The following is a 21621-nucleotide window of genomic DNA, read 5'->3' on the forward strand; positions in this document are numbered from 1 at the left end:
AATGTCACTAGAAAGGTAATTTTTCCTGGGAACTATTTTGGGGTGCTGGGGGAGCAGAGTACAGTTTTCTTGTGATTGCTCAAATTGGCCAGCTCCCAACTGCTTTTGGGAAAAAAATATTTTTATAACCATTGCGTTTATCAGGGGTGGATAAGCCAAGTCCGTTTGCTGCAGTACTTTGGCACAGGCCTTCGGAAATCATTTTAGCAATGCTCTGCCCTGGACAAAGTGCATTTACTTTCCAACCTCTGTCCTCACTTCCAAGCAATAAGCTACTGAAGGCTTCATTTACAGTCAGACACTCAGTTGAGTTCCTATCGGCAGCTGTTCTTTCCTGCAGACGTGGTACATGGGATTTTTATTTGTCAGAACGGGATGAAGGGAAAGGACCATATCCGCCTAATGGTGTCTGGCTACCAGTAAATGGTGGATATTCCAGAAGGAGGTATGGGGCACAGGATATCTTCAGACATAATAAATCCTGTGAGTTTGTTAGAAGAGTGCCAAAAAAAGGCACATCATTTGAGAAAAAAGGAGCTTGAGCCATTTGCTTTGTTCTGTTTCATGCACAGCTTCCCAATATATGAGGCCAAACCTCAGCTGATAGAAATAAGCATTCAATTCAGCAGAGCTGTACTAATTTTCACCAGCTGAGAATCTGACCTATCATCTGAAATTTTTTGGGGTGAAGACCATGCACTGTTTTCAGTTTTTGATTACTTTCGCATAGGTAAAAAGTTGCTCTGTGGTCACCATACCAAACCAGTTGACATTTCATAGTATCTTCTGGGAAGGGATGTTTGGTTATTTTTATGGAGCATATTCAATGTATGATTAAGGTGTAAGGCATCAAGTACAATCATTGCACAAATAATAAAGGAGAAATTACGTTTTTGAGACTTTAAAACATAAGTTATTGGGCTCGATACAGGGGCAACTGCATGAAGTATAAGGGCCTGTGATATACAGGAGATGATCTAATCATCCCTTTTGGTCATAAACTTTATGAATCTAAGTCAAAGGAAGGCTCATACTTTTAAACATTTCCCCCTGAAGCTGTTTCATTCCTCATCTCCAGCCGAGAGCTATTGCTAACATTATGTTCTAGGGCTCAGTCACACAACCTTTACTCACCTGAATGCCTTTGAAGTAAATGAGACTACTCACTTGAGTATGACTACTTACTCATGGGAATATGGGTTTGCAGGATGATTCGTTTGAGAATTCTCCCTTTCCTCCCCAAATGTCACTCTATCCCTCCCCCCTGCTCCCCGTATACAAATTTGATCCAGTCACTCACTTCAAAGATGCAGTTGAATGCCAAATGCCTCCCGCTCATCAATCTCAATCTAAACTCAATAATGTACCTTTTGAGAGGTCATTTTGTTGAGACTCTTTAATCAACATGTGTTTAGAGCTCTTCCATTAACTCAGTGTAGACATATTGTTTTCCATAATTAGACACAGACAGGGTCTGCTATAACTAGCTAAAAGATAGAATAGAATTCATTTCTCATCTTGACTTCTTGAAGGTTCTGAGTACAACAGAAGTGGCACTGGATGCATTGGCTCAGATTTCAAGAGCTCTCTATTTGTCCAAGAGAGTATGGAGATAGCCCTTATCTCTTGTGAAAGTGTGAGGCTGAAGACAGTGCTCTTCTGAGTAAACAACTTCAAACAAATAAACAAACAAACAAACAAAAGAAGATGCATTCAGAGGAGATATGCTGAGGGACTACAGAGAATGGTACCTTCTTATTTTCCTCTGATGGAAGAACTAGAAGACAACATTCTGTTGGCATAAATGATGACGTGACTAGAGATGTCCTTGCACCAAGGTTGAATGGCCTTGTGGTTAAGATCAGAAGTTCTCTGTTCTATTCCAAGCTCTGTCATGGATTTTTTGTTACCTTGAGCCCCTATCATGTAGACCCCACTTCAGGTAAACACTTCACCATGTGCTTAAATCCATCTGTATTCAGGATAGTTTATAAGTTCTTTCCTGAACAAGGATGTTTTCTTGAATCAGGGCCTTAATCTCTCTGTGCTACAATTTCCCATTCGTAAAATGAAGATACTAATACCTCTTTTTTCCTGTCCTTTGTCTGTCTCTTCTATTTTGATTGTAAGCTCTTTGCAGCAGGGTCTGTTTGTGCTAGTATAACGACTAGAACAATGGAACCACAGTCTCAGCAGATTTAAAGTGATAAAAATAGAGCAACTAGGATGTTAGTTTTCTTTGGTCCTTGTCAAAAACAGAGTTCATCTTACATATAAATTGTATGTTTAAAAGGCACTATTATAGTATTGCTACTAATAATAGAGATGATCCAAAACCCATTGAAGTCTATGGAAAGATTCTGTGGACTCCAACAGCCCTTGGCTAGGGCTCCTGGTGTGGATAAATTTTGGATAACTATTTGAACTTTTGGCAGTCTGTGAGAAACCAACCTCTTGAGGTTTGTCCATTGCTAATAATAATGCATTTCCTGAGATCTTCTGCAAAAAAACCCCCAACAAATGTATCACCTACTGCAGCTAATGAGTAACTAGACTGGGGTAGTTGATTAATAAGAGGCTATGTGGTTTAATGAGCAAGTGCAAAACTTCTGCTCACTGCAGAGCTGAGTTTGAGGATTACAGTTTGCAGAAGTTTGAATGAATTTGCTTGTGCAGGTATATTTGACTAAATATTTTCCACTCCCATAGTTGAGAGGAAAAGTCTTAGCATTATGGAAACTTCCGGCCATCTCTTGCCACACTTTTCTCCCATAAGATGATGGGACTGGGGTACACATTTGGTAGTAATTTTTATGAGGCTGATTCTGTCCCTCCATTTTATTCATATTGAATGGTATCTTCCTGAACAAGGAGTCAAATTGGTTTCACTGAGAATATTTACGGATTATGGTTAGATCTGGACAAAAAATGGATTTTGCAATTTGTTGGCAATTTTAATTTAAAAAAAATGTTTTGAATAGAACAAAATGATGGGTTTTTAAAATTGAAACTTTTTCAATTTCATGAATTTAAAGAAAGAATTGAAACTAAAAATAACTTTTTTTTAATTTTATTTGAAACCAAATGTCATCGTTTCATTTTGAAAATGTCAAAACTAGTCATTCTGATTTTAGTTTTTTTAAACAAAAAATTCAGCAAAATTGACATGTATTTAAGAAATATTTAGTGTCACTGAATCTGCATTTTTTCACCCAAAAAAAGTGTCCAAAAATTTGCCTAGTTCTACTTACCTTACTCATATTGAGTGGTACCATAACAGAATTGGCCACACTGTAGATTGTTCTTTGCCCCTGTGAATGCTTCAAAGTTACTTCTGTTTTGAGAAAAAAGAAAAGGATTACTTGTGGCACCTTAGAGACTAACAAATTTATTAGCGCATAAGCTTTCGTGAGCTACAGCTCACTTCATCGGATGCAGTGAGCTGTAGCTCACGAAAGCTTATGCTCTAATAAATTTGTTAGTCTCTAAGGTGCCACAAGTACTCCTTTTCTTTTTGCGAATACAGACTAACACGGCTGCTACTCTGAAACCTGTCATTCTGTTTTGAGAATTCCTGTATTTGTAATTTTTTCACTTTCTGCCACTGGCAGTCTTATTTTTCACTTCCCATGCCAAAAGAACATAATCTCAAAACTTCTCAACTCAACTGATCATCATTTGCTTTAAAATCTCCTGTTAGTCTGTCTCCCATCTTCAGTGTTTTGAGAGTCTACAATGAGACCAAATTGCCACCATATGTCAACTCATTCTCTCCGTACAAAAGTTCTTCTAAGAACCTAGGGCCTAAATTTCAGGGATGTTTAGCACCCACAATTCTACTTGACTTCAGTGAGACCTGTTTGGCTCATGAAGAGGCCACTATATTATCCTTTTTTCCTTTTTTTTCTTTTTTAGGCATCCTAGGCTGGAGGTGGTCACAGCTCAGTAGGCTGCGTCGTCTTTTAGAGTGTTATTTTCAAAGGTCCCTAAGGAAGTTAAACACCCATATCCCATTGAATTGGGACCCTAAATCCCTTTGGGTTTCTTTTGAAAATCAGTGTTTTAGGTTTCAGACATCAGATGGACAAACATCAAAAAATTACATTTAACAAGTAAGTTAGTCAGTCAAGCAACAAATTTTCTGTTGCAATGGTTTGGTGGATTTGTCAAAATCCATTTTATGCCGTTGTCCTTTTATTTTGCGTAGTACCCATAGAATGGGAAAAAGGCAGAAATCATTTCAGCTGGGCGAAGCCATTGGTACAAAGCTCCTGTGTGGAATCACATTATAAAACAGGCAACCTTTTTAACTAGATCAATGTTCATGATGTCTGAGTTTTCTCAAATTAATGCAATTTCCACCCTTTCTACAGTTTGTTTATAAAATACATGACCATGGGTTTTTTTCCTTTCGACCCCTCCTCTGGTTTGAATCTGTCCTCTTCTGATTGACAAGCAAAATAGAACTGGCTTAGTTCTATCCTGTTAAAATACTCAGCACACCATATTCGGCATAAGTTTCAGAATGCTACCAATGTCTCAGGGGATTGTAGGAACTCTAGTAAAACCAGGATTTCTTAAAACTGGAGCAATGTAATATTCTTCTTCACTGTTAGGATGGGAACACTAAAGATCCCATTCTGCAATTGGATCCATTTGGGCAGACCCCTACGGTGATTTCAGTGTGGGCTCTGTGCAGCTGTAAGGTTTACTCATATACATTAAGTTACAGGATCTGGCCCTGAGGCTTTTCAGAATAAAGAAAGATTAATAAAATTATAGTTCGTAAAATCTGAGATTACCTGTAATGCATGAGCCTTTTCTGGAAAAATTCCCTAAGAATTAAGGAGAGATTTACAAATGGCAGTTATGGTAGGTATCCAACTCCCACTGACTTTCAATAAGAGACTAACCCCCATTTATGTCCTTGAAAACTTCCCCCTAAATGAATGTAAGACTTCCCATGTTATACGAACCTGGTACAAAGTGATCTTTGAAAGGCAGTATGGGAGAGCCAGGAGCCTGAATGAGTAATGCCAGAATAAGTGAAAAGCTTGGCTGAGTTAATGTGAAAAACTCCAGGAGCGTATGCAGTAGATGCTAAAATTGTTAGGGGAGCCTTGTAACTGGAATATGGTTTTGTAGATTGTGATTTCATTAGAGAGCTTTCTTTAATTAATACAGATCCTCCAGAGTGCCCTTTCTCATCTGTTTCCCCTCCCCTCCCCTCACATCCACATCCACATGCATTAATCAAATCGTTCTCCTGTTCATTCCATGAATTGAACATGGGGACTCAATTCCTCATTCACCTTTGCAGAAGGATCCAGCTCATGCATAAGTTAAAGGCAAGTTATTTGATCTTTGAAAGCCAGCTGAGCCATAGCACTCTGGAGTTCGCAGGTTTCAGCCTCTTAAGACTCTCTCTCTTTTACTCCCTAATCCTTCATTTCCTCTGATATCATCACTCAATTTAAACAGAGGGGCCGTTTCTTGCCTTGAGTAAAAAGCAGCAGAAATTTCTGTTTGGCTTTAACTTCAGGCATGTTCAGACATGTCCACGAACATTTCACGAGGTTTGAATTTCTCAAGCAAATACACCACTCCCCCCACTCCCATCCTGTGTACAAAGCTGTTTGACATAAGTTCATTCTTTTGAAACCTCAGTATTTACACAGAGTTCTGTGATTAAGATTTACTCAGTGTCCAGCTGCTGATACTTATCTTCAGATTTCTAAAGTAAGAGGTTACAATCAAAAGCTTCGGGACACAGAGATGAACAAATAAAGATGTTTCTGAGTGGTTCTGCTTTTGTCATGCGATCTTCCCAGCTTGCTTCACATTAGGGTGTTCACAATCATGGGATCTTCCAGAACCTCATCCTGCAGTGATAGTATCATAAAGAAGCAAAGCATTCCAGAAAGGTGTGCCTGCTGTCCATGTGTGAACAGACTAAACATTCCTTCTGGAATATTTTTGATGCACACAAGCTTTTTGTATACAGATCTGAAGTCTTTTTCCTTAGCATCTCACTTTCTATGGAGGGGGAAGATTTTGTCATCCGTACTCAACAGGGAGGTATAGATGATTCATAGAAACGATAAAGGAGTTCATAAAACACAGAGGGAACTTGAAGATACTAGGGCTGGGTGACTTTGAAAGAGTTTAAATAATGTGAACTTAGCAAAAATATGTTCATGATATTTGAAACAGAAATATTCATAACTTTGTTCTGGGATTCAGAATGTTGCTTTTTGTAACATTTTCACCCAATGATTATTTTTAAACCTTGAAATATATGACATTTCTCAATTTTGCTTATTCAGCAAGGGGAAAAAATGACTTTAATCAAAAACATTTTGAAGTTCAACTTTTCAAAAATGTTACGTTTTTGACCAAAAATGGTGAGGGTTTTGCTCTGAAAGGGGACCATCTTTAACTAACTATATTGCCCTTGGACTAATTTTTCACTTTTTTAAAAAAATCATACTTTGCTTTTTAGTGAAATTAAATCAGAATGAAAGGCAAGATACACCAGTTGTTTTGGTTTTCAGAGGTAATTCTCACAACCCTAGTTCTCTGGTTCATTCACCACATTGTAGTCAATTCAACTCTGCATATTTTCTTCCATACTCACTGCATCCCAAAATACTTCACAGAGCTAAACATACGCAATAAAAAACCTAAAACTTGAATGAGAAATTAAGAGGGATGAAAGTGTTTCTCATTTGGCCTATGCTGCAAAGGCAACAGTGTTGGCAGATCTTAGGCACCCACTCGGAGTTCCATGAATTTCACTGGAGGTCCACCCATGTGGTTTACTTTGCATTTCTGGGGCCTAAGAGTTGATAAAGAGCAGAGGATGTTCCTTATAGGCAACTAAGGGGTTGAAAACTCTGCTGGTACAAATGGATGCAGCTCATCCATTTATAAACATTTACATCTGCAGAGTCTCCATTGCCATCAGCTGAGTTGCATTCATTAAACCAGCAGAGAACTTAGTCCTGATGTTTGTCTCCTCCCTCCTTCCCTGTCTCAGATTTTATTCTTTTCCTTGTCTCTCCTCAGCCCAGTCACATCCTTCTCATACTCCCTTACTCCTTCTACCTGCCTCTTATCCATGTACCACTAACTATGCTCAGAATATATTTAGGTCCAAGTTTGGGGAGAAAGTCTACTTAGTTAATGCTTTATTTTCTTCCCAGTCCACTTTGACATTCCTGTTCTAAATCAGGTTTGCCTAAATTGGATGGCATCTCTGTTTCACATTGCAAATCAGGCAGAAACTTGCCTCCCATGTCAGCTGAGATGCAGCTTTTTGAAATCATTGTTTCAAGTCATTTCAGATTTAAAGCTCATCAAAACCCATAAAACTCCCAGGGTGTCCAGTTGTTTCTTGCCAAGGTCTATGCTGAAAAAAAAAACACAACACAAAACTATTTAACTTTGACTATTTGCAGCCATTTTGCTTTCAGAGTGTACTGTGCACTTCTTTGGTACCTCTAGGGAATAAAATACTTGGCGACTGCTTGGATAGCTACATGTGAAAAATATATACTGAGCATGTTAAGGTCTGAAGTTGCTTGTCTCAATGGGTTTTTGCATGCGTGCACACATTAATGGCATTAACTTGTTGATCATTTGTAAGTGTGTGTGTGTGTGTGTGTGTACAGGTTCTTACATTTGTATTTACGCTTCTGCTCATTTGTAAGTGGACAATTGGTTTTCTCAGTTTTTTTAATGGCCTCTGGGCTGTGTCTGGAGCCAACAATTATGCAACTCATTTTCCCGTGGTATTTGGGTTTCTAGGTGGCGGAGATCCTGTGAAAAGACTGGCTTTTGCATTATTTTATGCTCATAAATCAGTCCCTGAGTCAATACCCTGAAAAACATGAATGCAAACAATAAATGCTGAGATATTTGGGCATGTTTGTATTTCTGCAGTAGCTGATACACGGCCCTAATTTTAAGCCATTGCATTTAAAACTAGACAGAACAAAGTATTAGAAATGATATATATAATAGGGAACAATCAAGACCTGGCAGATAGGTGGGTTGTGGGCAATCAATCTGTCTAGATACTGCAGGGATGAGGGCTATATCGGTATCCAAGTCCATCATAATCACTAGTAGATTTTATCCTCATTACGCTCCTGAAAGATAGGGAAGTATGATCCCCTTTTTACAGATGGGGTACTGAGGCACAGGGGAGATAAAGTGATCTGGACAAGGTTACACAGGAAGCCTATTGCTAACCTAGGAAGTGAAGCCTGAGATTCTGATAGCTCATCTTAAGAGATCACTCTCCTTACAGTGTGTATGATAAAACCCATTGTTTCATATTCTCTGTGTGTGTATATAAATCTCCCCACTGTATTTTCCACTGAATGCATCCGATGAAGTGAGCTGTAGCTCACGAAAGCTTATGCTCAAATAAATTTGTTAGTCTCTAAGATGCCACGAGTACTCCTTTTCTTTTTGAGTCCCAGGCAGTACCTTAGCCAATAAAACATCCTTCCTCCCTGCTGATAACAGGTGTTTCCATCTCCTGTTTCTCTGACACTTTGACACATAGTAGGGAAAAGTCACAGCTGTGCTATATCTTGACAAAGTTAAACCAGGCTGCTATGAACTTGGCATGATGAAGTCCGTTAATGCAATTGCAGCACAGACATACCCAAAATGGCTAAATCCCTGAAAGGAGAAGTTCTTGAAATCTCAGGAGTTTGCTGTTCTGAAACACCACCTGTAGTGAGGCAGCTGCCCCGCTTCTGGAAAACAAGGGTTAAAAGCAGCCCTGGAGAGGGCTGCAGCTGTGAAAGGTTAGGCTGACTGGGGAAGCAGCCACAGCTGGGGCCATGCCCCAATCAGGCCACAGCTGGCCCTATAAAAGGGCTGTGGACCAGGAGCTGAGAGGACTCTTGCTCTAGCTCTGGAGGAAGTAGGGCTGGGGAAGGGTAAAGGGAGCTGGGGAGCTTCAACTTGGTTAGCCCCCAGGCTGCAGGCCTTGTTAAAGGCCTACAGAAGGTACTGGTGTTATACAGGAACAGCCTGAGGATAGGCAAAGGCAGCAGGTCCTACCCCCTTGCCAGTGATGAGTGGTCATTACAGACTGCAATCTGCCCCCGCCCCCCCTCAGTGAACGGGGACTAGATGATGACTGGCAGTAGCCACTGAGGCAAGGTGGGTTGAGAGGGTTGGTGGTTCCCCTGGGAGGGGAGACCCAGATTGTGGGGCTCTGTGGGGGGCAGAAATCCAAGGGTAATGAGCACTGGGGTCCCGGAGGGACATGGAGCCAGTAGCAGGTGAGATACTGGTCTGCAGAGGGTGCTCCAAGGCTGGAAAGAGCTAATTCCCAAGATGACCAGCAGGAGGCACTGCACCAGTGAGTCTTGCCTCGCTACACCACCCTCCCCCATCTTTTCCCAAAAGATCTGTATAGCTTGGGAGGATGACTGACATTCTGGGATCCCTACCTAAGCTGAACTTAAACTGCCAGGCTACACTGTGCCCTTACTTAGACTAGGTAATGTTCCAACACTGTGGGACCCCACGTTGTTATATTTGGACATGGCCCTGAAATAATACCTTTCATCTCAAAACACTTTGAAAAGGTAAATATTATCTGTGTTACAGGTGAGGCAACAGCAAGGTTAAGGTCTAAATATTCAAAAATGTCTACTCAGTTCTGGTACTGCAGTTTTTGGGTGTCCAACCTGAGACACCAGAAAGCAGTGGACACTTGAAAGATCTGAGTCTGAGGGTCCAGGATGGTAGGTACAGATGGGGGAGGCTAGTCCCTGCCACCACTTGTGTTCCTGTGGTTCTATTCTATTTTTAGTGTGCAACTTGATAAAAGCTAGTGCGGGTATGTCTCCTTGAGCCGCAAAGTATATTTCCATCTTGAAGTGTGGACATACCCTAATTAACTTGCCAGAGGCCACACAGTGAGCTAATAGGCAGATCAGAATAGAGCCCAAGACTCCTGGGTCTCCTGCTCTAACCACTTCATACACTACCTTTCTCTAAACTGCTCTGTGGTTTTGTATTCTGCTCAATGATAAACAAATGGGATAGACACCAAAGGCCCAGTTTTCAAAGGAGGGCACTTGCAAAATGATGCTGATTGCCCCATTTCAACACTCAGATTCCCATTTGGCATATCCCAGGTGTACAGGACTAGCCAAATGTGGAATCAGGTAGCCTAACTTCGGTCTCAGGGAGATTTTTATACGCTCTAGATTGGGGCTAGCTGCCTCAGCACATCGACCCTCACTAGAGCTAAACCAGCATGATCCAGACCAGACGATTTCCAGCTGCACTGACTGTTTCCCAAATTCCAGCCTTAAACCTGGGACCAAACAAAGCAATATGCAGAAGGTTTTGTCATTGTTGTTGTTGTTTTATTAACACAGCTGCCTTCAGCTCAAAACAAACTATCCTAAGTAGGGACAGGAACCCTATAGATAGAAGAGGTCTCTGTATTGCTAAATCTCTGTTTACAATCAGTGAGTCTTTGAAAAATCCCATCTTCATGGATTATCCATGGAACAGCAAAAGTTAAAAGCCAAAGCTGTGTGTTATTTTCCCTCTGTTAATGTTCGTCGTCTTGAGATAAGAGTAAATAAGCTGGCCTTTATTTTTTGCTCATCCGTGGGACTTCCCCCCCTCCTTTCTTCTGGGCTACATATTGTAAATGGGGAAGAACTTTAGAACCAGGGGCCTCCTGCTTAATGCACTAAGGATTCAGTCAGGCCAAAAATGCCTGTAGCATATGGAGAAGGAAAGGGCCAGCAGTGAGCAAGCTTGGACAGATGTGCTTTAGAAGGAGGGTGGTGTTAGTGAGTGTGGAGGGAAGCGCTCCCCTCCTCTCCCCAGATCTCTGCAGAGGGCAGTCTGTCAGGCAGAACAGACCCTTTTTGGGACCCCCACAATTAAGGAGAGTCCCTGGAGGCATTTTTGGCCAGAAAGTTACACAAGCACACAAAAGGAACAGTTCAGCAGCAGTCCAATCCCAAGTGACACGGAGCTTTTCTCTTAATTCAGAGCATATTTCAGGCTTCAGCGGGAAAAAAACCAAAACACACGCGCGCACACACACAGAATCTAATGAAACAATTGTAGTGGGGGGAAAAATGGAATGTGGCTGCAGCTCAACTTGTTAGGAAGGGGATGGTGGGGAAAGAGACAAAGTAAAAGAAACAGTTACTGTTTTTCCCCAAAAATTCCAGTCAGCATGGCAAAACACAAGCCCACATAGGGGAGCAGCCTGCCTGATTTTCCTAAAAGACCCCAACAGGAGCAATCATTGAGTAGGAAGTGCTCTATTGAACAAGACTTACAAATAGGTACATTCCCCTCGCAAATATTATTCTTGTCAGTCGGCTCCTTTCTTTGCATTTATGAAAGGCCAGCATCTCTCATCCATTTTGGAGATTTTTTTAAAAAATTCCAGGAGATCCTCACTCTATTCTGCTTCTTTCTAAATGAACCTCACCCTTAGTTGCCATTTTTATGAAATAGCTTTCTGCTGAAGATACTGTGGGACAAACATGTTTGTCGTTAGCAAAGCAATTGGTTAATAATGATACTTCCCTTGTAGGATCTTTTCATTCAAAGATCTCAAGGCACTTTAGCAATGGTATCCTTGCAAGCCCTTCTGTGAGGTTGAGCAGTAATATTAGCTCCCATTTCACAATTGGGGAGGCTGAGTCACAAAGAAGCTAAGTGATTTGCCCAATGGCCCATGGCAGAACTGGGATTAGATCCTGATGGCTAGATGCCCAGGCATGAGCTTTAACCACAAGGCCATCCTTCTTTCTTCATTATTTGTACTGGGCTAGTGCCTAGGGTGCCCCGTCAAGAACCCAGACCCCATAGTGTAGGCATTGTACAAACACTGAATAGCAAGATGAGACTGGCCCTGCCCCCTTTCTGTTTCAAAAGGCACTTTAGATGGATCCTATTTTTACCAAAGCCTGGTACAATCAGTTCATTACCTCCTTCCAAAGAGCCTCAGTCCTATGCCTCCTCACTTAACATCCTGTTTATTAACCAAATTGCCTTCATTTTTATAGGGTATAAGAATGCTGGGAAATGACAACTTAGTTTAAAATGAACGGTTTGGTTATCTAGACACACTAGGCCAGATTCTGCTTACAGTTACATCCAGGTCCATAGGAAGATAATTGGAGCTATTCCTGATTGACAACAGTGCAAATGGAAGCTAAGTTTAGTCCGGGGGGCAGTTCTCTGGCCTCAGAGACGGGTGCACCTGCCTTTTGAAGTGTGTGGGTACATATGCACAACTGAGGATGCTAGGGTCAGATTTTCAAACTTTGGTCTTTAAACTGCCTCCACAAAATATAAATACGGCTGTTTTCCATGAAAATGATCATTTCGCTGGTGGAAATTGGGTAACCATGTGTGAAAACAGGCTTGTGCTAAATTTTATGGGAGCACATTAGGCACTTCAGCCCTAACCCAGAAGGCACTTAAACATGTGTTTAGCTTTTAAGCATGAGTAGTCCTATCAGCTGTTCTGTTAGTCCCAGAAGTTGACTTTAAAGGGAACTACTCATATGCTTCATGCTAAGCATGTACTTAAGTGCTCTGCAGGATTCGGGCCTTAGGGAGCTCATCCAGTGCTCCCTGAAGTCAATGGAAAGAGTCCACATTGAGATCAATGGCATCTGTCCCATTGACTTCAGTGATCATATCATCACACTCCTAGCTTGGAAATTTTGGTCCATTTATGTCGTTTGATTTAAAACTACATTTTGATCCTGTGTCCCAGATTAAGGAAACTCTATTCAGCTCTTAGACTCCTCAGGAATTAAAATGCCAAGTCCCATTGAGGATACATTGTTGATACCATTAGAAAGGAGAGCCTCTGTGCAGCCTGAAGCCTTTTGTACTAGAAGGAAGTCATGTAACCTGAAAATAAACAATCCTAATTCTTAGGAATGTATCTTTGTATGGGTTTGAAAAGTCAGAGTGCCATGGCAGAAGAAAGTGAATCACCAGTTGGTGATTGGTCCTGCTTTGAGCAGGGGGTTGGACTAGATGACCTCCTGAGGTACCTTCCAACCCTGATATTCTGTGAAGCCAAATGCAAAGTGCTTGGACCCGAAATCCGCTTTCCATGGCTGTTTGATGACATCATATAATGTGTCCTCATTCTTCATGCTTTGCATTTCCCGAAATATTTTGGCATGGTAGCCCCTTTTGCACAGTAAGTCCCTTGGGCCAAATCCTGACCACCTGCCATTCTCAGGGAGGTTAGGTGTGCTTTTACAGGGCTGGGTGCCTACTACACCACTCCCCCAGAATCATATTAACTTCAATGAGACTAGTCATTTTAAAGCTAAACACAAATGGGCAGGCCACATGGCTTAGGCCCTGATCATTTGTGATCTTTAAAGATCACATAACCCTCTTTACAAGCATATCCCCAGTTTCCTGGCCATATCTCAGTATGGGTAATGACATTCTTCCTCCCTGAATTCCTTCCTCCCAAAGTTTCATTTCCATCTGGACATTCCTTCTGCCACTTCTGGACTTGGATTGTTGTATAGAGTAGCATTGCTGTGCACTTTACATCACATACCGCACTGTGCCTCAGAGGTAGCTGAATTTTTACCCCTTGCTTGGTGAGTGCAGTGCTTTGGGGACTTTAAAGAGCTTTGGGAAGACAGGTGCCATAAAAAATATTCCTTTTCAAAGTGCTCTCATTTGATTGATGTCATTTGAAATATCTTAGAAGGTTCAGAGATGGACTTTGGGCCCCTGTTTGCCAGGGAAACATGAGAAAAACACGTTCGCATGTGTGTTTATGGGGTCCCAAATTAGGTCAATTTATGCCATTTTAAAGAATGTCTTTACAAATGTTTGTTGTACTCCAGTGGAGAGAACACGCTGATTTATTTGGTCTGTGCAATTACCCCCTGCCTGCAATATGGCAGAGGCCTGAATATCACAAGAATATTCAGTGTCTGAGGGAAAATATTTACTCTCATTTGAAACAGATATTCCAAATTCCTTAATAAAAAAAAAAAAAGTAGAAACTTAAACCTGTCACTGAAACCACGAACAGGACTTTCCAATTCTCTCTAACATTAAGGGATATTTCTGCTTTTTCTGGTTTCCATTCTCCCCCCTCCATTGGCCCCTCCCCCACCCCCACCTTTCTTATAGCATAGCAAGGTTGGAAATTGCTGCTGGCTAGAGGCCACTGATGTATCTACTAGGCCATTTAAAGTTATTGCTCTCTGTCCCCTGGAGGCCAGTAGAAAGTTCAGCTGTGATCACAGGGAAAAAAAAGAGCTAAAAATAATAATTTAAAAATAGACAGAGTATGCAGTTCCCTATCTTTCTCTCGTGCACTCTGACTCATGGGTGAATAGCATTCTGAAGGTGAACAGAGAGTGAGAAGCAGCTTTTTGTGATGGGATCCTGGAACTGCTCAGGGTAGAATCAAAATTGCAGCCAGGAGGGAGGGTTTATGTTACTGTACATCACTTGGAATTCAGGGGTCAAACTTCCCTCTCACTTACTCCGCTGTAAATCAGGAGTAATTCCATGGAAGTCAGTGAAAAGTTCAGCTGCTGTAAAAGTGATGTGAGGGAAGGATCAGGCCCATGGCATAAAATATAGGTGACTCTGAATCCTAGTTCTGAACACCCAGGGAGTTTGGGAGGGATTTGAAATCTTACCCTGAATTCTGCAAATCTGTCTGAGCAATGGCCCGGACTCAAATGCTGTATCCAAATTAGCCTAAACAGTGGATTGTTTGAGGAGATCTGGGTCTAAACTATTTGTTGGAGACCATCTATGATGTTAAAAAAAAAAAAAAGCCAGAACAGTGGCAGATTTTCAGTGGAATTTATTTACTCTTTTATTACAGTCTTTTTTTGGTTATTGCATTGGATTTTAAGAGCCAACTTTTCAAAACAGAGCAAAATATGCCCTCTCAGGCACAAACAGGAAACTGCACACACAAAATACCGATATGCACACGTTTGCACCATTTCCCATTTTGCATGTGTTAATGTTTGGTTTTGCGCACACAGTTAGCTATTGGTGCATGTGCAGGAATACTTTTGTAGGCAAAACTTAGATGTTTGTTTCTGAAACGATTTCCCTACATAAAAACAAATTGGAGTAGCTTTATGTTTGTGATGATGCCCCAATAGGCTTCAAACTCCTCTTAAACTCTTTTTTAGCTAGAAATTTGACTGTCCCATGAAACTTATCAGACCAAACTAGATTTAATTTTCAATTCTCTCTAGTAGCACTTCGGCCTGGTAATTCTGGAATGACCTGGCCAGATGTGCTATCCTTGTAACTGGGAGTGGATTTCAAGGAGTGAGAAGAGATAGAAAGGAACTGGACTGTAAGATACACTTATCGGTGGGCATTGGAAAGGTACAAGAGTTCTCAAAATGGTTGGAAGAAATGGGTGTCATGTGATGGATCTGGCCTTTTCCCAGCACCAAATATATAAAATGTGGCTTAACTCTGCAATAGGGAGATATGTGGCCTCTTTATAGATGAAGGGGTTTGGGCACTTTGAGAAAGATTCCTCCGAAGTCCACTGGCATTCCTCCAGTCAGGATGAAGTTATTCCATTGAGGGATCCACCTTCCTGACTCAACTCCCTTTTAAAGCAATTCAGTCTAGTTGTACATGGAGCTGAGTTGTTACTTGCCCTCATCATGCTCTGAAAGAAGCACCAGGCAGTATATTGTTCTTTATTCGTTATTCACTGTATCACAGTGACTCCTTGAAACCCCAGCAAATATCAGAGTCTCATTGTCTTAGGTGTCATACACAAATTGTAAAAAATAATCCCTTCCCCAAAGAGCTTGGGGCCAGATCCTTAAAGGTATTTAGGCTCTTAACTTCTACTGATCTTAATGGGCATTAGGAGCCAAAGTACCTTTGAGGATCTAGGCCTTACACTCTCTATATAAACAAGACAAAGGGTGGGAGAAGGAACAGAGGCAAAGTGAATTGCCCAAAGTCACATATCAGGTTACTGGCAAAGCCACGATTAGAAACCAAGTGTCCTAACACCCAGTCCAGTGTCCTAGCCGCTACACCAAACTGCCTCAGATTAATGCAATCCCTTCCACAGACATATTTCTTGTTGTTTCCCATGTGTGGTCCTGTTCGGAGGAGTCCATTTGATTCCTTTTGTCATGTTGCCAGTTTCTTCCTTGGTAGCAGGATGACACATTTTATGTACAGAGAAGCTCTGTACCATCCTCTGTCACAATGGGTTTAAAAAAATAAATAGCTCTGTGTACTGGGGGTGCCAAATATTTCCCTCTGCTCCATCTCCTTTTGATTTAAAGGCTTTGTTTATCTCTCGGTGGAGTCGCTGGCAGGCCTTAAAGAGATATATTGCCTTGGTGCAGACAGCAAAGACTCTGCTCCTATAAAGCAATGGACTGTGAAGTTGAGTGTGTGTGTGTGTGGGCCTGCTCATAATTCAGGAAGGGTTCTCCTTTTGGAAGCTCCCAGTGGACACTGGCTGCAGCCGCTTCGCCACTCTTAGGAGAAGCGTGCTAGTGACTATGAGGGTTCAGACAGGCTCACTGCCTTTGATGTTCTCATAAAGCCATCATTCTAGTGTTAGGAATTCCAGGACTATTGGAGTCGGTTGTTATACAGTAAATAAAAGAAATCAAACTTTTTTTTGGTAACAGAATAATTTCAGGGCATAGCCCTGCTCCCCCTGCATCCTCCCTGCTTAACCAGCATAGACCAGTCCAGCAGTATGCCCATAATGATGTTACAAGGAGTCTGGTGGCACCTTAAAGACTAACAGATTTATTTGAGCATCAGCTTTTGTGGGTAAAATACCATTTCTTTGCCCAAATAAACTGTTAGCCTTTAAGGTGCCACCAGACTCCTTGTTGTTTTTGTGGATACAGATTAACAGGGCTACCCCCCTGATACCTAACATAATGTTTCATCTTGCACCACAGACACTACAACCAACTTAACAAAGAGCAGAGGCTCCCACATGGTAGCTGGATTCTGCTGCATATTTGTCCTATCCTGCACAGAACCATGAGCGCGATTCAGATCAGAAGCAGTTTGTGTACCCATGCAAGGAGCAATTCACCCAGCCGAGAGGCAAGTCAGAGGCAGTAGCTGAGGTAGATTAGCCTTGTTTCAACTGACATCAGTTGCTTTATGTATTATGGCTAGTGCCTTCCATCAGGAACCTGCAGTTTAACACAGGAACCCCTCATTTGACTAAACAGAGGAAAATTGAGCTTAATCTTGAATACAAGTGACTTGCAGCTTGGTGTCTGTTTTGCTTATCACCAGAAAAGGAATCTATTTACAGGGAAGGCAGAACACCAGAGACATCTGAACTAATGCCAGTAACTAGGCTGTTGTTTCTATACAAGGGCAGACAGGCAGCTGCCCGTCCTTGTTTTATTAGCAAGTTATGTTCTGTGGGTGTCTTTTACCTGTAATTACATATTGGGCACTGACACATTGAGTTTCCAAATTAGGGATGGGGAAAATAAGCAGAGATTCATAGATATTATGGTCAGAAGGGACCATTCTGATCATCTAGTCCGACCTCCTGCACAATGCAGGCCACAGAATCTCACCCACCCACTCCTGCGAAAAACTTCTCACCTATGTCTGAGCTATTGAAGTCCTCAAATTGTGATTTAAAGACTTCAAGGAGCAGAGAATCCTGCAGCAAGTGACCCATGCCCCATGTTACAGAGGAAGGTGAAAAACCTCAGGGCCTCTTCCAATCTGCCCTAGAGGAAATTCCTTCCCGACCCCAAATATGGCGATCAGCTAAACCCTGAGCATATGGGCAAGATTCACCAGCCAGATACCCAGGAAAGAATTTTCTGTAGTAACTCAGATCCCACCCCGTCTAACATCCCATTACAGGCCATTGGGCCTATTTACTGTGAATATTTAAAGATCAATTAATTACCAAAATCATGTTATCCCATCATACCATCTCCTCCATAAACTTATTGAGTTTAAAGCCAGATAGGTCTTAAAGCCAGATAGGTCTTTTGCCCCCCGCTGCTTCCCTTAGAAGGCTATTCCAAAACTTCACTCCTCTGATGGTTAGAAACCTTCATCTAATTTCAAGTCTAAACTTCCCAATGACCAGTTTATATCCATTTGTTCTTGTGTCACATTGTTACTGAGCTTAAATAATTCCTCTCTCTCGCCGGTATTTATCCCTCTGATATATTTATAGAGAGCAATCATATCTCCCCTCAGCCTTCTTTTAGATAGGCTAAACAAGCCAAGCTCCTTGAGTCTCCTTTCATAAGACAGGTTTTCCATTCCTTGGATCATCCTAGTAGCCCTTCTCTGTACCTGTTCCAGTTTGAATTCATCCTTCTTAAACATGGGAGACCAAAACTGCACACAGTATTCTAGGTGAGGTCTCACCAGTGCCTTGTATAACTGTACTAAAACCTCCTTCTCTCTACCGGAAATACCTTGCCTGATGCATCCCAAGACCGCATTAGCTTTTTTCACAGCCATATCACATTGGCGGCTCATAGTCATCCTATGATCAACCAATACTCCAAGGTCTTTCTCCTCCTCCGTTACTTCTAATTGATGCGTCCCCAGCTTATAACTAAAATTCTTGATGTTAATCCCTAAATGCATAACCTTACACTTCTCACTATTAAATTTCATCCTATTACTATTACTCCAGTTTACAAGGTCATCCAAATCTTCCTGTATGATTTCCTGGTCCTTCTCTAAATTGGCAATACCTCCCAGCTTTGTATCATCTGCAAACTTTATTAGCACACTCCCACTTTTCGTGGTGAGGTCAGTAATAAAAAGATTAAATAAGATTGGTCCCAAAACTGATCCCTGAGGAACTCCACTGGTAACCTCCCTCCAGCCTGACAGTTCAGCTTTCAGTAGGACCCGCTGTAGTCTCCCTGTTAACCAATTCCTTATCCACATTTCAGTTTTCATATTGATCTCCATCTTTTCCAATGTAACTAATAATTCCCCATGTGGCACGGTATCAAACGCCTTACTGAAATCTAGGAAAATTAGATCCACTGCGTTTCCTTTGTCTAAAAAATCTGATTCACCCCTGTGCAGTATGAGGCCTCAGCACCCCTTAAATCCCATGCAAGCTCTCAATGCAGATCAGCACTTTGGAAATTAATAACGTCGGCTCATTATAACATTATTCTATCAACATACTTAAAACATGGGTCCTCATCCTGTGGTTTGTTAGCTCCTGAGAAGCTATAACCATTCTCCTGTTCTTTGTGGCTAGACAGGAGGGGGGCACAATGGGGCCATAATACACAACAGGTTGATAATTGCTGCCTAAAAATAAGCTTGTTTGTCTGTAGAGAGGTTATTAATGTCCTCTAACAATGAGGGGAAATCTGAGAATTTAGGGTTTGTCTACACAGGACAATCAGGAATATTAATCCAAATCAACTACAGGCATGAATTTGAAGTGGATTAGTTAAACAACATTAAATCCCTGTGTGGGCACTGTTAATCAAAATTAAAGTGGCTTTAATTTGGTTTCATTTAATTCAGTTTGGAAGTGAATTAAACTAAATCAAATTAAAGCCATCTTAATTCTGAATTATGGTGTTCACCCAGTTGTTTAAAGCAAGTTTAACTAACCCACTTCAAATTCACACCTTTAGTTAGCCAGGATTAACTTTCCTGGGTGTTCCTAGGTTGATAAGGCCTTACTGAAAATCTAGTGGAAATTACTTTTCAAGTGATTGATGTGATGACCTCTAATTTCCTAATGATCTAGGAAAAGTTCAAGTCCAAGTGCTTGTATATGCAGAATGCCAAAATTGTATATACAGAGCATCATTATTACTGTCATGGAGTTTACAGTGCTTTACAAATCATTCATAACAATGATACGATTTATCACTGACTTTTTTAAAGCAGATTAATTGTGATTCTCCTTGACCTCCTATAACAACTTTTCCTAAAATGCCTTTCTCTTTGGTGGAAAAAAAGTAGACAAAACAAAGTAGACCCACTTAAATGATAGCTCTATTTGCATGTGTTTCTAGGGGCAAAACCCAAATATTTGCTATGGAAATTAAGGAAGAGGCATTGGATGAGTAAGAAAATCTTTCAAGTGAGTACTGTTACAGATGGTGTTAGTAGATGGTGTGCTATTAAAGGTTCATGAGAATCAAGCTGAGGTTCTTGTTCATTGTGGTCACCAGCAATCCTGTAGCACTATTTGTAGCAACAACAAGGTACATTTGAGTGGGAATCTTTCAAATGTTCTAGGTCTGGTGCTGGAATGGAAGATCCGCAAAATATAGATATGGGGCTTACGGCTGAGGTTGGCTATTGCTAGTATTAATTATAGCTGGTGGAAATGCTTTCAAGTTCAAAGTTTGACTGAAATTTCAAAATGCTGGAATTAAAACGAAGAAAAACTATGTCCAGGAAGCATGTTGCTATTTTTTTCATGTTTCCACCCTCCCTTTCCCCATCCCCACACTTATCAAACAATAAGATAGCTGATAAAATTTAATTTAGAGATTGCAATGAAATTTTGAATTTTGGAATTTCAAAATTTAAAAGGGGTGGGGGTTTATTTTGTGAACTTTCCCCCTTTTATTTATTTATTTTTACGAACTCTACTATCAAAGAATGATGAGTTAAAAAAAAATCTTCTTTATCAGCTATCTTTAATGCCATAAGAAGAATTCAGGTTCCTATGTGGCTTAGTGGCTAAAATACTGGACTGGGACTTTGGGAGATGTGGGCTCTAGTCCCTGTTGGGTAAGTTACATATTTCTTTGTGCCTTAGCTTTCCCATTTGTAAAGGGGGATAATCATACTGGCTTCCTTTGTAATGTGCTTTGAGGGATATGGATAAAAACATTATATAGAGCTGGGTATTATTATTAATGACGACAAAGCGATATGCGGTAGAAACATAATAAAAATGTCCCTGTACAAATCCAAAGCACATAAAAACAAATGAGGCACAAAAAAAGGAAAAGGGCAAAGGAGGAATGTAATGAACACAAGTCCAAAAAAGAAGGCTCTAAAGAAGCTGAGAAAGGAATGGGGTTTTAGCAAAGCAATCAGCAGAGTATGCAAGGAGGTAAAATAAATATGACTCTCCCTATTTTATCTACATCTTTTATATCCCCTTGTCCGTTGGTTTTTCCCACTACAAATCAGCTCTTTTTGGTCCCTTGGCCTTTAAAATACACCAGTTTACACTAATTTACACAGATTTACTGACATGTAATTTACACTGACATCAACATTACTTCTGAATTTGGATCAAGGAGTCAAAAATTCCAGGGAAACAAGAACCTCAAAGCAACTTAACCTCTATTGCACAACTATTGTCAGTGCACTCTCTCATAGGGTACATGCTTTTGTACAGCTTTTGTGTCAGTACATGCCATTGCACAATGACTATCTCAGTGCATGGTATTGTACGGGGGCGGGGGGAAATCTAAGGATGAAATTATTATTGATTTGTAGTGTGGTAGCACGGAGGAGCCCCAGTACGTCATATCAATACATAACAAAAGGAGTTTAGGACAGTCAAGGTTGATGAATCACTTAATT

General features: G+C 41.0%; 1 long non-coding RNA gene across 1 annotated transcript in view; it reads left to right on the forward strand.

Moving 5' to 3' along the window:
* The first annotated feature begins 324 nt into the window (after positions 1 to 324).
* The window catches only part of LOC122456913, a 78986-nt gene continuing 57689 nt past the window's right edge, over positions 325 to 21621 (forward strand). The window contains exon 1 of the long non-coding RNA XR_006276083.1: positions 325 to 426. This is a non-coding gene — a long non-coding RNA (uncharacterized LOC122456913). The remainder of the gene's footprint in view (positions 427 to 21621) is intronic.

Source organism: Dermochelys coriacea, chromosome 16 (genome assembly GCF_009764565.3).
Source record: "Dermochelys coriacea isolate rDerCor1 chromosome 16, rDerCor1.pri.v4, whole genome shotgun sequence".
Lineage (NCBI taxonomy): Eukaryota > Metazoa > Chordata > Testudines > Dermochelyidae > Dermochelys > Dermochelys coriacea.